We start from the raw sequence: 12,290 nt of genomic DNA on the forward strand, positions 1-12,290 counted from the left end.
CTTTGTTACTGAGAGGTGGACTGGCTCGTTTATAGCAATGACTATTTGGGTCAAAAGTTGCCCATATCTGCAGTCATCTACTAGACTGATGTTGTTGGCTCAGGGTGAGTCTGACTGCTTCAGCTTAGCTACAGGTCCACCGTATTTGGGCCAAATATCAGGTGTGTTGTGGCATTTGGGCGACATCTGGCCCACAAAGCACTTCCCATACCTCTGTTGAATCTAGCCCATGACCTTTGGGCCACACGCAGTCTACATAACATTGACTAGTGGTGTAATTGTGGCAAAAGTGACATAACAAATAGTTCAAAATGCAGCCACCTGCGAACCTGGAATGCAACATTTTACACTAAGTTACTAAGTTATTTTTAGTGAGTAAAAGACCAATATTCATATATAATAGTAATTAGAGTTGCTGGCACATGAATTTGGTTACTGCTGGACAGAGTAGTCATTTCCCCATTTCCAGATATTTTAACTCACTCAGCACAAAAGCAAAAGAGCAAATTTCCCCAGACTTCAAATTTTGTTTGTTTCTCAGTATGAGCTGAAGGTTAGCAAAGGTTACACCGAGGCTAGCTCTCTACTTTGTCAGCACTTGTGTGTCTTTTCCTCTTTTTTAACCCTCTGGTATCATCGCATGGTTGGGTTGTTTTCATGTGGTTGGAGTGATGGGTTTGTGTGTGTTCTGAGAGCTAATGTAGCTCATATGGAGGCTGAAACACATGTATGCACTATATGATCTTTAAAGTACATCCTTGTTCACATCTGTCATTATATTGTATAATTATAGATAATGAATAGCTGCTGTACAAAACGAGTGCTTTGATTGGCTTGGACTGTGAAACCTGACATATACACGGCTGTATGTGATTTCAGGTCTTAATCAGCCTATCTGCAGTGAGCACAAAAGAAATAAATCATTAAGTGAGCTAATGACCACAGTATGGTCATTAAGCAGAGTTCAGCGTTAATTATCTGCGCTTAATACAGCTTTTGTGGGCTAATCAGTATTTTGTTAATGCAAAGCTGTGCCTACAAGTTAAAATTGTTCAATCAGCATAATGAAGTGCAGCTGTATTTCTAAAGGGTAAAACACATATTAACTTGATCCATTTTGTTCATGAAACAAGAGTTAATAATGAATGAAATATTCTTTACAAGTATATAACATTGCTCTACATGTGTACCAAACAGCAAGACTTATTAACATTTAACAGTTATTCTTTTGGTTTCTAGGTTCAGAGAGAGGAAACCAAAATTTACATTTCACTCAAGCTGGAAAACACTACTGAAAATGTAGGGTTCTCTCATAACACATCAGATCTCAATGGGGAAAAAAAAAATACTGATTTGGACTGGATAAAGTGTTAGGAATGAAAGGATGCCACATCGTTTGGAAATTAAAATTATCAACCTACGGAGGACTGAATTCAAAGACACCCTGAAAATCAAAGTGAAAAAAAAAAAATAAATTATGCAGCAGGCTAGAACATTTTTGCTGAAATTTCATTTCAGCAACTCAAACTCAGTAGTTTGTGTTGCCCCACGTGCTTTTAAACATGCCTGACAATGTCAGAACATGCTCCTAATGAGACGATGGATGGTGCCCTGGGGGATCTCCTCCCAGATCTGGACCAGGGCATCACTGAGCTCCTGGACAGTCTGAGGTGCAGCCTGGTGGCGTTGGATGAACTGAAACATAATGTCCCAGAGCTGTTCTACTGGATTTAAGTCAGCCGAGCGTGGGGCCAGTCAGTGGCATCAATTCCTTTATTCTCCACAAACTGCCTACATACTCCCGGCACATGAGGCCGGCATTGTCATGCACCAGGAGGACAGTGAGTTCAAGGATTTCATCCCAATATCTAATGGCAGTCAGGGTGCTGTTGCCTAGACTGCGTCCCTCCATGGATATGCCTCCCCAGACCATCACTGACCCACCACCAAACCGGTCATGCTGAACAATGTTACAGGCAGAACACAGGGTGTCAGTGTTGGACCTGCCAATTCTGGTATTCTATGGAAAATGCTAATCGGGCTCCACGGTGCCAGGCAGTGAACACAGGGCCCACTAGAGGATGTTGGGCCCTCAGGCCACTGTTATGAAGTTTGTTTCTGATTGTTTGGTCAGAGACATTCACACCAGTGACCTGCTGGAGGTCATATTGTAGTTCTGGCAGTGATCATCCTGCTCCTCCTTGCACAAAGGAACAGATACCAGTCCTGACAGATCCAGCTTCCCCAGAGTAACTGCCTGTCTCCTGGAATCTCCTCAATGCTCTTGAAACTGTGTTCAAGCTGATGCAAGCCACTATGCAACCCACCTTCTTCTCAGCTCTGATTTTTATTCTGTCTGAACCAGTGTCTATTCTGGAGTCATTAATGCCTGCTCAGGTCTGTGTGGGGGTCCTGCAGCTGCCCTCAGCACAACGCCATACATCCAAATATACATTACTGTAGCTGAAATAACAATATTTGTTTGACTACAGTGGTTAAGATTGAAGGCTTTTTAATTCACACCAGATTTGCTATCTGGGTTAGCTAGGTTGGTTGAGATATTAAATGTATCAAATGTATTTATTCTTCCAGAATTATAGGGATTTAATATATTTATATGTTGTCTACTTGCTAATCAAAAGTGTTGTGTCATAGCAATTTATTTTAATATGTTAGGTGACACTTTCAGTATGTCTGCTCAATGCCTTTGTTTTTCTTGCCATCATGCACAAAGGGGGTAATCCATTCCCCTTAAAGATTTTATTTGTTTACCGACACTGATGAGAGCCAGGGAATTGGATGGAGAGAAGAAACACGGTACAAAACAAGCCGCATTTTCAGCCCAGGCCAGAGTACACCATATCTGCATTAGCAGCTTCATCTTCCTCATTGACTCATCCTTTTCCCCATCATTTCACTCACTCACAAGCTCACCATTTTCCCATTTACTTCACTTTCATCTTCAATTTCTCTGCCCTTCTGCCTCCATCACTTGTTGCCCCTGTGTGCCTGTTTCCCCTTCTTCTGTCTCACCCTCACCTCACCCTGATTTCAATTCTCTGCTTCTCTTTCAAGTAGTTTCAGTTCTGCATCCCTTCTCCCCCTACCCTTCCTTCCCCCTTTGTATCTGGGTTGCTGAACTAGTTCATCAGGAGCTTGCTAGCTGATGGTGCCATTGCTTGTGTTTAATTGATGCTGTTTGAGTGAAACAAGCTGCTTGTTGGATTCAGTCAGGTGGTAAAAAAAAAATCTTAAAAGCCTTTCTGGAAACAAGAACAAGAGAAAATTGAGAGGTAAGTAAAACATTTTTTTCGGGGGTGGGGGGTCTGGTCCGTGATTTTGTTTTTGGGATTGTTTTCTTTTGTTTGAACTTAAGAAACTTTCCTTCACACAGTGTCACAACTTCCATTGTTGCTTTACTCAGATTGCATTTTCAGTTGGCAAAGATAGAGAAGTGCTGTAAAACTACTGTAGAGCAGGAAGCATAATTACATTAACAAACCATTGAATTCTAATGAGAACTCACACTAGCTGCTGGCACCAGGAAGGCGCAGTCAGCAGAACAGAAATGGGATAAGTAACTGTACCATTACCATAACAATACAAATCTGCATAAAAATAATCAAATAAAGGCTGTGATAGATGGACATCATTAAAGAAAATGGAATTGGAACTCTTTTGCCAATAACCAGATGTATTTTTCATCCTTAAGTCATCACAATATTCAACTCAGCTACTGTAGAACTTTGCAGTTCGGTCTCTGCTGAAGGCCGCTGGACATTTTATCAGCATTTTATTAAGTGATTCAACTCAGTTTTACATTTTAAACCACGAACATGTATAACTGTGAGAAGTGTGTATCTGTGCCTATACTTGCCCATATATGTGCGATTGTGAGTTTGTGTGTGGTGATATGAATCATAGTGTAAGGTCACTATTGCTCGAGGAAAGAAGAAACAAAGTAGACAGAAGTGATGAATTGCACTTTGGGACCATTTTCCCTGCAACACCCCCAGGTTACAGTGAACCATGTGAATGTGTGTGAGAGACACAACAAGAGAGAGAGAGAGGGTTCAGATGCATGCAGTCATATAGGGGAACGGCAGATATTTTGCAATTGCACGCATGTTTCTGTGTGCTTATCTATGCTTGTGGCTGGGCAGAAGTAAATATAGAGGAAATGAATGTTATTTGTAGTGTGTGTCTATAGAGAATAAATGAGAAGTGTGCAGAGAAGTAGCACACAGTGTTATGTATAATGACTGGACTCGTGACCTTGCTGTTGCATGTTGCTGTTGTTCTTACAGTTATGGAACTTCTGTTTTCATGTTTAGGCTAAAATAACGCAACAGCAGTGACTGGCAGGGGTGCAGAAGATTAGAAATATGTTGAGCATGGCTGTAGTGAACATGTATGTATGTCACACAGTAGGCAGGTGATTAGTTATAAGAAAACACTTTCGGCTTTGCTGACATGAGATGTGGGTGCCGGCAGGGATTCTGCAAGCGTGCCTTTGCTTTGCTTGGGAGTGTTTGTCTGTCATGGTTCTGACTGGTCTCCTGATTATGCAGCACCTTTTCAACATTGATCAATAACGCAGCAACTTAATGAAGCTAGTCCATATTTCATCCATATTTCATCCACATGTCTCGGGGTTGAGTGTGCCATCATGTGTGCCTTTTTAATCGTACCATATATATATATATATATATATATATATATATATATATATATATATATATATATATATATATATATATATATATATATATATATATATATATATATATATATATACATGCATACATACATACATATATATATATATATATATATATATATATATATATATATATATATATATATATACACACATATATATATATATATATATACATATATACATATTATTTATAAATTATTTATAAATAATAAATATGTGTGTTTGAGCAGATGGACACGCATGTTACAATACAGTGCACATAACAGCTGGTCTCTGAGCCACCTAAGCCCTTACCAATCAAGTTTTTATTGTGATTGACGACGAGCTTGACAGCCACGATGCAACAGCCGCAGATGCTTTGATGCACTTGTAGGGCCATTAGCGCTGTAATAACCTCGAGTGGACAGAAAAGAAGCAATTGGTGGGTGTGGGATCATGCATGTTTCTGATTATTTATGTGGTTTGTCAGGACAAGACTGTGGGTGTTTATACAAGCAGACGAATACCGATTTATCCTGCATCTCTGAGCAGATGTGAGAGGGACCCAGTGTAGTATGACTGTGACATTTGTCTTTTTTGCTTGCAAATTATTGGGGCTCATTTGCTCATGATCCTCCTCATCATCATTACGTTCTGTTTCACAGCTCCCCTATGGACTGTACTCAGCATGACTTACAACTGATTCAGTGGCCTGACACAATGAGGTTGAAGCAGCTCATGGATAGTTAGGAGCCAGCAATGCTTTATAAAGTAGGAAATAAAGAAGAATGAACATATTAGTGGGCTATACATTTGAACTGTCTTCATGAGGACACGAGAGGTTTCCAAAATAAAAGTTTGGAACTTTGGCCTCTATTAGACTTTATTACCGAAGGTAGTTTCACTGATTACAGAAGCGTGTTTCCAGCAGCATCTTGTTACACACGTTTACCTGGCTGGGTGAGTGTTGCTGGTTGTTTTTCTTTTTGTAATTTCTCAGATATTATTAAAATACCATAGACCATCAGGAAGTGAAAGTGATCCAACCATGCCTGTTGTGAAATAGCTGCATGCTTTCATAAGGAAAAAGAGGTTACAGGCTCAAGACTCAAGTAGCTTTAAAAATATATTAGACTAGAAGGGCACTCAGTAGAGCGTATACCTCGCCTACCTCAAACTTTCTACATGCCGTTACAATAGATACCACCCCAATGTTGTCAAAGTCATAAAAATTTTTAGCATTCTGTATCATTAGATGCTGAATCCTCCTTTGATCATGAACAAACTTTGCTATATGACAGAACTTATGGTCATGTTGCACCCTCATTCCTTTTAGAGGATTCTGACGTCCTCATAAGGCTAGATGCAAATATGTGAATATTGTCCCCATCTCACAATGTTAAGAATCCTTTTACAAAATCCTGGATCCAGACCGTGATCCGGATCACCACCAAAATTTCAAAATTCCAAAAACTCCCTCCACGTATCGGCAATCGACATAACTAGTAAAGAGTAAAAAGAATCTACAAAATAGACTAAATCTTAACAATAGGTGCACTAAAGGACAGTGCAGCACCACCCCGTGTGTGGTTAAAGTGCCATACGTGCCAGATTGTGCAAAACAGCACAATTGTTTCATATTAAAATGTTGTAAATGTACAGTAAAAAAATAAACAGTAAGTGACTAAGTACACTTTCGGGAGCTACAATGCAGGTGATCTCTGCAGCATTTTGTTTGTGGTGCCTTTGCAGCAATTTATCAGACTAGTCTCTGGGGATTAAGAAGTGCGAGGGCCTTGGAGAAGAAACGGTCACGCAGTCTGGCCGTGCAGGCTAGAGCACCTCAGTACCTTTTCCAGACAACAGGAGGGAAAAGTGTAATGCGAGGTGTGTATTTGTGTGTGTGTGTGTGTGGGGGTCATCTTCAGCGCTGGTGGCTTTGTGTAGGCACCGTGTGGTGTAAATATCTGAGATGGAAGAAGACGAGACTCTGATGATATTCTCAGCTCTCCTCACTTTCTCTTGCAGGGTCTTGCGATCTGAGATGAAGCAGGCAGCGAGTCAGCTGCTCGGGATGCTCTCGATATTCCCTTTGTAGAATGTGGTAAGAATGGAGGGAGGGAGATGGGCATTTCTCAGCCTTTGCGGAAAGTTTTCACACTCCTTGGTTATTATTTGCCTGGAATTTAACAGTAGTAGTAACTTGGGGAATACTCTTACCAACGTTAACTTTAGAGGAGCTGGTAGATGGACTTTGCCTTCAAACACAAGCAGTCTGGTCGTTTCTCCGTTTCCAGCCTCTGTCCTAAGCTACTGTGCTTGAAACTACCTAAGTTACCTGAAATCAAAGTTAATAAATATAATTGGTAGGAAAATAAGAATGCATTAATGTTATCATCACTTAACCTTTTTATTGTTAATAATTAACATCGCAGGTTTTAAGGTGTGACCATTTTTGACTTCTGAATAGGGGCATGCTCGAGAACGTTTGAGAACCGATGCTGTAATGTATGAGATAATCCTATAAAGACATAATAGAACAAACAAATGCAGAACAAGAAACACTTGTTAAATATCTTAATACAGTATAGTAGCAGGCGCGCTGTGTTGGTATGCAGCCAGTGTAGAGCAGCTTATATCAGCTACAAAGGGGATAGGTATAGGGAATAGCAAATCAGCGCGAAGAAGAACTAGCTTTGTTTTTTTACTGGCTTCAGAGCCGTGCCAACTGATTGTCTGCCAAAGTCTGTTAAACACACGACAGAGTGCAGCACACATTGTTCATCCAGGGAGTCGGTCCAAAGCTTTAGTTTTTAAGTGGTATCACCTCTGAAAAATCCAGTGCCGGTGTCACAGCCTGCAGCCGTGTTACCAAAGGAAATCTTAATTTCCTACTTTTTACTTTTATCTTTAATTTTCCCATGAGGATAGGTATCTTAACATGTATATATAAATCTGCATAGATGGCTGGAAGACCGCTGTCATGGACAACCACTAATAGGCATCAAATACAGATTAGTCTGCCCTCAGCAAATTAAAATATAGTGTTTCTGAGTTATTATCTCTGCGACACATGTAAAGGTTCTCATTATTTCTCAAGACAAAAGAAAATGGTTGAGAATGATTAACATATCTTTGCCCCCCCCGGGGGGGGGGGGGGGGGGGGGGGCAAAGATAACATTACCATATATTAGAGCAACATTACCATATATTAGTACTGTATACAGTACTGTGTAAAAGTCTTGAGCCATCCCTCAGTTCTTTATATTTTGCATCCAAGGAGCCAGACTTGTAAATTTTAAAGCGGTCTCAAGCAATAGTCCTCACGGCTTTCTGAAAGTCTTTCAAAATCTTTTTTGTGGACATTTTTCACTCATTTTCAGAGAAATTTTTTGTTTGTTTGTTAAGCCACATGACACTGACGCTTGAATCATTCAAGCATGAAAAAGGCACCTAATTCAAGGGATTATGAATGAGTGTTGTGTGTACACATAACAGACAGCTTAGCAAAGAACCAACTTATATTGTATCTTTAGGCACTTTGTGACCCGCAGCCTGTTGCAAAAAAACAAAACAAAAACAAAAATGTCAATGATAACACCGTTTGACAGACATAAAATAGTATTTTTTGCAGCAAGACGCTGATTCCTGAAGAGCTATTAGCTGAAAACCTTGCATATCTCAGCATGGGTGTGCAGTTTGTCCTTTAAAAATTTTGAGGAAACTGGACAAGTGGAGGACAAAAGAAGAAGTGGCAGGAATAGCAAAACTATCCACAGCAGATGAGCAGTATCTGAAAATCATGTCCTTAAGAAATAGAAAAACACCTGGCACAGGACCTGAGAGATGCATCTGACCCTTCAGCTTCATCTTCTGAAGCCTCATCAGAAATGGTCTCAGTGGGAGGGCGGCTGTCATGAAGTTATTCTTAAGCAAGGGAAACAGAACACACACGTGCACACACAAATATTTTTTTGCATGGCCAAACTATTAACACTTAATTCATAGTTAACACAAGACTCAGTTCTGTGTAAATCTAGCAGAAATGTAACCAGTGTGCTACAGTTTCAGGATTCTCATGCTAAAAGAACAACTTAATATTTAATGGAAAGTAGTGATTATCCTTCAGGCTGAGGCTGTTCACACTGCTGCTTTCAAAGACCCCGCTGCCCTGCGGTACAGTCATTGTTTTCAGCTATTTTATAGTAGAGATAAGAAGGCTCTGCCGATTCTCTCATTGCCATAGAAACTGAGAAGAAATGCAGCTTTCTTAGAAGATATTGTGGTTTGTTTGGCAATATAGTAGCAGAAGCAGGCAGAAGCACACAATGAGGAGATGGGGAAAGTTTAATTGGCACTGAGTCTGTAATGTTTTGATGCTGTGCTGAGGGAACAAGAAACACAACAGCAGGGGGAAAAGGAGAAGAATTATAGTGATCTGATTGTTCTTTTTTCTTTATGAAATTATTTTTTTAGGATAATAATATTGTAGATTCCAGTACTTTCAATAATTTCACTTTTTTTCCTTTTTATATCAGTCTTTTTCAGCCTTACAAAATACTCACTTCCACTTAAAGACATGTTTTTCCACTCTTTTCAAATGATGTGCTTTTTCTGTTATTTTTATCTCTCTGGCATACAAGAAGAGCAGTTCCAAACATTATGCCATTCCCTCTGCTCTATAAATAGACTTTCTAATAATTTTCCATCACTGGTACAAGAAATAAGCAGGGCAGGAGAACACACTTAGGGAGTGGTTAAGAAAATGTATCCTTTAATAAAAGTAACACTGATTTTTGTTCTCAAATAGGAAACTAACAGCAGCCTCCTGTTGTGAAGTCAATCCATCCATCCATCCATCCATCCATCCATCCATCCATCCATCCATCCATCCATCCATCCATCCACACCAATCACCTCCTTGTGTGGGGATTTTCTGTTTTGGCCCCATCCTTGATTACTATTGATCATTGAACTGATCTTTTTCAACAAGATCTCAAAATTAAAAAAATGAATGGTCACATCGGTCGATTCTTTTTATAGCTACCACTCAGGTGTATCTCCAGCCAGTTTTAGAACTCAAAACTCCACATTAGGAGGGTGGAGGCTTTGGAAAGAAGGCACAGGCACACCTGGCTGACCAGGCTGGAGTCTGACTCTCCTCTGAGACCACTTTTATGTTTCACTTTCCATCAGTGTTTACTTTTCGCTTGCTGCTTGGTTCGGTTTAGGCACAACATCTACTTTGTTAGGAGTAGGAGAAGATCATGGCTTGTACAAAAGTACACCTTTTACAGCGTTAAACAGTGTTAGCTCGATCGATCGGGTTCTGCTCGCACAAGCGACCTATGAGATCCTCTTCTTGAGGCACTAGCTGAAGAAACTGAGGCTGTCACTCTTCATGAGTAGACAGCGTCTTAAAAAGACGTAGTTGAAACTATAAATGTATGGCCTATATTTGACTCGTTTTAAATTTTCACTAAGAACCACTTTATCTGGGGAAACATTTGAAAAGCACTGAGCCGACAAACAAAAAGGGAGGAGATAAAAGGGGATGTGTTATTTTTGTTCTTCAAATTATTCTGACAGGGAACATTTATCTATTTCCAGACACAGACCACCGTGTTTATTACCACAGAGCCCTCTGTGCCATTAATTGGTGGACTTTACTCTCCTCAGTAGTTATGATAGAAGTGTATGAGTTGGCATCTGCATGTTTGTCAGCTGCACAGTTCATGCATGTATTGGCATGTTGTGTGTCCTTATGTCCAACTATGAATTTGCAGTTATGTGTGTGTGTGCGTGTGTGTGAAGCTGTGTTCTCTCAGAGTATGAAGAGCTGGGCTGGAACCGCTCGTGTGTGTTTGTGATGTTCCCTCCGGGTGTGAATTAGCTTGCGGTGCAAAGGCCATGCGTCACGCTGAGACAGAACTCTGATCAGCTGTGTCGAAAAGACGGATCATGTTAAACTACTCCTCTCCGCTTTCTCATTACTTACACTGACTCTTGCACTCCTTTTTTTTTCACCCTCGTCCCATCACTGCAGCCATCCCACACAGCCCCCGGATCGCTCCCTGCCCACTTCCTCAGTGTTCTCGCTGTCCTTCTCTCCCTCATTCATCTCTTGGTCTGTCGTGTCCTCATCTCATCTCTTTGGCGGCTATCCTTCTACTCCTGCTCCTCTGTAGAGAGGTGCAGCAATGCAGAAGAGCACTTAATCAAACTGGAAATAAGTTCCTATCCAAATAAGATGCTTATATGTATCTGGTAAAACACATTCATACTTTAATTTGTATAATATGGGAAAGATTTTGAGCTTTTAGTGCAAGAAATGGACAGTTTAACAATGTCTTGACAACTTTTTCCACAATATTATTATATATTTATTGTGAGCATTTGGATTAGTGAATGTTTTATGCATTTATGAACTAACTGGTAAATGGAAGGAAAAAAATCATGACTGGTCCACTTGAGCAATGGTGAAGAAATCCTGCAGTGATGATAAACTACACAGCTCATTAGTTCGATGTTCCATTATTGATGTGGCAACCCAAGAGGAGCGACTAATGATGGCTGTCATTAGTTACCTTAAAGTAGTAGAGCGGGCATTATTAGGACATTACTGGCTCCTGACACGTTAAACTTCAGGTCATTCATGATCACTTGTTCTTTAGTGAAAGTGAAAGTGAAGTTTTTGTGTCCCTTAATATTAGCAAATAACTTACAACAAAAGGTCACTGGTTAGGGGACATTGTGGCTCATGCTGTGGTGCTTTAATTTCACAGACCAATACGGCCCCCATTTTGGCAATTTTTCAAGCAAATGGTTATGGTGCCATTTTCTCTGATTACAGATTAGGCTACTTTACTGTTGATTCAAGTGCTGTACATGTAATTCATCTGGACCTGGAGTGCAAAACTGTATTTTTAACTACTTAACTAGAAAAAATAATCAGTAGATGTGCTATATACTGTAAATAACTTGAGCCTTGAACTTGAACAGACTGTCCTTTATTCAATTCATCTTTTTCATCATCTTCTTTTTCACCTCTGCTGCTTCTCAGCTCACCAATCTCTTTCTCTTCTCTTCTCTTCTCTTCTCTTCTCTTCTCTTCTCTTCTCTTCTCTTCTCTTCTCTTCTCTTCTCTTCTCTTCTCTTCTCTTCTCTTCTCTTCTCTTCTCTTCTCTTCTCCAGTGGTCTGAGTTCATCAGTGCAGTGCCACTTGGACTACACGCTCCTTTGGTTTCCATTCCAGCACACACTTGCACACAGGCACAAACACACACAGTAATAGCCACTGTCTTGCTCTGTGTCTCATCCCTGCGCTCCTGCTCACATCAGCTCATCCTTCCTCAGCTCCATATCTCTTTTTTCTCTCTTCCATTCCCCGGTCTCTCTCTCTGTCTCTTTCGGGAAAGGAGAACACACACACACACACACACACACACACACACACACACACACACACACACACACACACACACACACACACACAGACCGAGAGAGAGAGAGAGAGCTTGGGGAGGGCGCAAGAGCGCGCCAGTGAGCCAACGGGTGAAGTGCGCGTGCTCTGTCACCGCCGCCGCCG

This window comes from Archocentrus centrarchus (assembly GCF_007364275.1).
Source record: "Archocentrus centrarchus isolate MPI-CPG fArcCen1 chromosome 18 unlocalized genomic scaffold, fArcCen1 scaffold_23_ctg1, whole genome shotgun sequence".
Classification (NCBI taxonomy): domain Eukaryota; kingdom Metazoa; phylum Chordata; class Actinopteri; order Cichliformes; family Cichlidae; genus Archocentrus; species Archocentrus centrarchus.